Here is a 5000-nt window from a genome sequence, read left to right on the forward strand (position 1 = left end):
AGCCTGCAGTATGGAGTTGTTGGCGTGTGTAGCTCCCAGTGTTCTGACAGCGTGACGTTTTGGGGAAGCATGTGATTCAACAGCTACCAGTGGGCTTCGTGCGGCAGAGATTTTGTGGCTGTTAGCGGAGTTGATAACAGAGGGTCGTTAAGAGAAGCCTGCATGAGGTAGGCAAAGGAGTAATGTTTGCCGTCGGGGGACGTGCGGCGATTAACCTGTGTGGTAGTGAAAAGGACTTAAAGAGAAGGAAGTGTGCGGATGCGGAAAGAATGGAATAATTGTGGTAGGCTGCCGGCTGAGTAGTTTGGTGAATGTTTGGTGTGGGTGCGGCGCTGCCGATTGGATGGTGGTGCTGCAGTGTGAGTCAGATAAAAAAAAAAAAAAACAGTAGTAGGATCCAATGGGACTAACTGGCATGTATAGAGGCGTGTAATGCAAAAGGGCTGTTTTTGTTACCATCTCTCGCTAACGGCCATACCACCCTGAACACGCCTGATCTTGGAAGCTAAGTGGGGTAGGGTCTGGTTAGTACTTGGATGGGAGACTGCCTGGGAATACCACGTGCTGTAAGCTTTTCTCACTTTTACTTTATACAGGGGGCACTCCACTTCACGATTAATTTAAATCTATCACTCCCCTTCCATTTTACTATTTTATATATATATATTTTTTCTCTCATTCATAAAGGCAGCCTTTACACACCGTTTTACTCTAAATACTGCCTGGTAATTATAGCTGCTGTAAGCTGTTCGTGCCTTTATTCCACCAGGGCGCGATCTTCTCACAAACTTGAAGACTGTCACTCCCCATTCACATTTTACAACTTATTGTTAATGATAAAGAGACAGCTTTTTACACACAGTTTTAAACAAAGTACTGATATTATTCCTCTTCAACTGACCGCTTTGTTTTCTATGCAAAAACCACTTCGCCACAGAAGACTCGATATTATTGGCATAGCAAGTTCTGCTCTTCTCCTTTTAAAACTTGCTAAAAGCTGTATTTAAAAGAACAGATTGGCCGGGGTAATTCACACCCTTCAATGCCAGCTTAATGTTTAGGTTAGTGGGAATCACAGAGGAATTAGGGATGGAAACTTCTTTGCTGGTGGTAGAAGCGGTCTGGTGAATTTTTAGAGAGAAGAGGCCGTCGATGTTTGAATGTAGAAAATTGTTCTGGCTGCAGCCTGCAGTATGGACTTGTTGGTGTGTGTAGCTCCCAGTGTTCTGACAGCGCGACGTTTTGGGGAAGCATGTGATTCAGCAGCTACCAGTGGGCTTCGTGCGGCGGAGATTTTGTGGCTGTTAGCGGAGTTGATAACAGAGGGTCGTTAAGAGAAGCCTGCATGCAGTAGGCAAAGGAGTAATGTTTGCCGGCGGGGGACGTGCGGCGATTAACCTGTGCGGTAGTGAAAAGGAGTTAAAAAGAAGGAAGTGTGCGGATGCGGAAAGAATGGAATAATTGTGGTAGGCTGCCGGCTGAGTAGTTTGGTGAATGTTTGGTGTGGTTGCGGCGCTGCCGATTGGATGGTGGTGCTGCAGTGTGAGTCAGATTAAAAATAAAAAAAAAACCAGGAGTAGGATCCAATGGGACTAACTGGCATGTATAGACGCGTGTAATGCAAAAGGGCTGTTTTTGGTCGCGTCTCTCGCTTATGGCCATACCACCCTGAACACGCCCGATCTCATCCGATCTCGGAAGCCAAGCAGGGTAGGGTCTGGTTAGCACTTGGATGGGAGACCTCCTGGGAATACCAGGTGCTGTAAGCTTTTCTCACTTTTACTTTATACAGGGGGCGCTCCACTTCACGATTAATTTAAATCTATCACTCCCCTTCCATTTTACTATTTTATATATATATATTTTTTTCTCTCATTCATAAAGGCAGCTTTTACACACCGTTTTACTCTAAATACTTCCTGGTAATTCTAGGTGCTGTAAGCTGTTCGTGCCTTTATTCCACCAGGGCGCGATCTTCTCACAAACTTGAAGACTGTCACTCCCCATTCACGTTTTACAACTTATTGTTAATGATAAAGAGACAGCTTTTTACACACAGTTTTAAACAAAGTACTGATATTATTCCTCTTCAACTGACCGCTTTGTTTTCTATGCAAAAACCACTTCGCCACAGAAGACTCGATATTATTGGCATAGCAAGTTCTGCTCTTCTCCTTTCAAAACTTGCTAAAAGCTGTATTTAAAAGAACAGATTGGCCGGGGTAATTCACACCCTTCTATGCCAGCTTAATGTTTAGGTTAGTGGGAATCACAGAGGAATTAGGGATGGAAACTTCTTTGCTGGTGGTAGAAGCGGTCTGGTGAATTTTTAGAGAGAAGAGGCTGTCGGTGTTTGAATGTAGAAAATTGTTCTGGCTGCAGCCTGCAGTATGGACTTGTTGGTGTGTGTAGCTCCCAGTGTTCTGACAGCGCGACGTTTTGGGGAAGCATGTGATTCAGCAGCTACCAGTGGGCTTCGTGCGGCGGAGATTTTGTGGCTGTTAGCGGAGTTGATAACAGAGGGTCGTTAAGAGAAGCCTGCATGCAGTAGGCAAAGGAGTAATGTTTGCCGGCGGGGGACGTGCGGCGATTAACCTGTGCGGTAGTGAAAAGGAGTTAAAGAGAAGGAAGTGTGCGGATGCGGAAAGAATGGAATAATTGAGGTAGGCTGCCGGCTGAGTAGTTTGGTGAATGTTTGGTGTGGGTCCGGCGCTGCCGATTGGATGGTGGTGCTGCAGTGTGAGTCAGATAAAAAAAAAAAAAAAAACCAGGAGTAGGATCCAATGGGACTAACTGGCATGTATAGACGCGTGTAATGCAAAAGGGCTGTTTTTGGTAGCGTCTCTCGCTTATGGCCATACCACCCTGAACACGCCCGATCTCATCCGATCTCGGAAGCCAAGCAGGGTAGGGTCTGGTTAGTACTTGGATGGGAGACCTCCTGGGAATACCAGGTGCTGTAAGCTTTTCTCACTTTTTCTTTATACAGGGGGCGCTCCACTTCACGATTAATTTAAATCTATCACTCCCCTTCCATTTTACTATTTTATATATATATATATTTTTCTCTCATTCATAAAGGTAGCTTTTACACACCGTTTTACTCTAAATACTTCCTGGTAATTCAAGGTGCTGTAAGCTGTTCGTGCCTTTATTCCACCAGGGCGCGATCTTCTCACAAACTTGAAGACTGTCACTCCCCATTCACGTTTTACAACTTATTGTTAATGATAAAGAGACAGCTTTTTACACAAAGTTTTAAACAAAGTACTGATATTATTCCTCTTCAACTGACCGCTTTGTTTTCTATGCAAAAACCACTTCGCCACAGAAGACTCGATATTATTGGCATAGCAAGTTCTGCTCTTCTCCTTTCAAAACTTGCTAAAAGCTGTATTTAAAAGAACAGATTGGCCGGGGTAATTCACACCCTTCAATGCCAGCTTAATGTTTAGGTTAGTGGGAATCACAGAGGAATTAGGGATGGAAACTTCTTTGCTGGTGGTAGAAGCGGTCTGGTGAATTTTTAGAGAGAAGAGGCCGTCGATGTTTGAATGTAGAAAATTGTTCTGGCTGCAGCCTGCAGTATGGACTTGTTGGTGTGTGTAGCTCCCAGTGTTCTGACAGCGCGACGTTTTGGGGAAGCATGTGATTCAGCAGCTACCAGTGGGCTTCGTGCGGCGGAGATTTTGTGGCTGTTAGCGGAGTTGATAACAGAGGGTCGTTAAGAGAAGCCTGCATGCAGTAGGCAAAGGAGTAATGTTTGCCGACGGAGGACGTGCGGCGATTAACCTGTGCGGTAGTGAAAAGGAGTTAAAAAGAAGGAAGTGTGCGGATGCGGAAAGAATGGAATAATTGTGGTAGGCTGCCGGCTGAGTAGTTTGGTGAATGTTTGGTGTGGGTCCGGCGCTGCCGATTGGATGGTGGGGCTGCAGTGTGAGTCAGATAAAAAAAAAAAAAACCAGGAGTAGGATCCAATGGGACTAACTGGCATGTATAGAGGCGTGTAATGCAAAAGGGCTGTTTTTGGTAGCATATCTCGCTTACGGCCATACCACCCTGAACACGCCTGATCTCGTCTGATCTCGGAAGCTAAGCAGGGTAGGGTCTGGTTAGTACTTGGATGGGAGACCGCCTGGGAATACCAGGTGCTGTAAGCTTTTCTCACTTTTACTTTAAACGGGGGGCGCTCCACTTCACGATTAATTTAAATCTATCACTCCCCTTCCATTTTACTATTTTATATATATATATATTTTTTTTCTCTCATTCATAAAGGCAGCTTTTAGAAACCGTTTTACTCTAAATACTTCCTGGTAATTCTAGGTGCTGTAAGCTGTTCGTGCCTTTATTCCACCAGGGCGCGATCTTCTCACAAACTTGAAGACTGTCACTCCCCATTCACGTTTTACAACTTATTGTTAATGATAAAGAGACAGCTTTTTACACACAGTTTTAAACAAAGTACTGATATTATTCCTCTTCAACTGACCGCTTTGTTTTCTATGCAAAAACCACTTCGCCACAGAAGACTCGATATTATTGGCATAGCAAGTTCTGCTCTTCTCCTTTCAAAACTTGCTAAAAGCTGTATTTAAAAGAACAGATTGGCCGGGGTAATTCACACCCTTCAATGCCAGCTTAATGTTTAGGTTAGTGGGAATCACAGAGGAATTAGGGATGGAAACTTCTTTGCTGGTGGTAGAAGCGGTCTGGTGAATTTTTAGAGAGAAGAGGCCGTCGATGTTTGAATGTAGAAAATTGTTCTGGCTGCAGCCTGCAGTATGGACTTGTTGGTGTGTGTAGCTCCCAGTGTTCTGACAGCGCGACGTTTTGGGGAAGCATGTGATTCAGCAGCTACCAGTGGGCTTCGTGCGGCGGAGATTTTGTGGCTGTTAGCGGAGTTGATAACAGAGGGTCGTTAAGAGAAGCCTGCATGCAGTAGGCAAAGGAGTAATGTTTGCCGACGGAGGACGTTCGGCGATTAACCTGTGCGGTAG

At 44.9% G+C, this 5000-nt stretch overlaps 3 non-coding genes and 1 pseudogene across 3 annotated transcripts; all 4 read left to right on the forward strand.

Moving 5' to 3' along the window:
- The first annotated feature begins 464 nt into the window (after positions 1-464).
- LOC125732270 (5S ribosomal RNA) lies at positions 465-573 on the forward strand (annotated as a pseudogene).
- A 1077-nt stretch (positions 574-1650) lies between these two features.
- LOC125735363 (5S ribosomal RNA) lies at positions 1651-1769 on the forward strand. The gene has a single exon (XR_007394659.1). It is a non-coding gene; the product is annotated as a 5S ribosomal RNA (ribosomal RNA).
- A 1078-nt stretch (positions 1770-2847) lies between these two features.
- On the forward strand, positions 2848-2966 carry LOC125732762 (5S ribosomal RNA). The gene has a single exon (XR_007392130.1). It is a non-coding gene; the product is annotated as a 5S ribosomal RNA (ribosomal RNA).
- A 1075-nt stretch (positions 2967-4041) lies between these two features.
- On the forward strand, positions 4042-4160 carry LOC125733344 (5S ribosomal RNA). Its single transcript, XR_007392690.1, has one exon. It is a non-coding gene; the product is annotated as a 5S ribosomal RNA (ribosomal RNA).
- The last annotated feature ends 840 nt before the right edge of the window (positions 4161-5000 follow it).

The sequence above is a fragment of the Brienomyrus brachyistius genome, chromosome 2 (genome assembly GCF_023856365.1).
Source record: "Brienomyrus brachyistius isolate T26 chromosome 2, BBRACH_0.4, whole genome shotgun sequence".
NCBI classification, from domain to species: Eukaryota; Metazoa; Chordata; class Actinopteri; order Osteoglossiformes; family Mormyridae; genus Brienomyrus; species Brienomyrus brachyistius.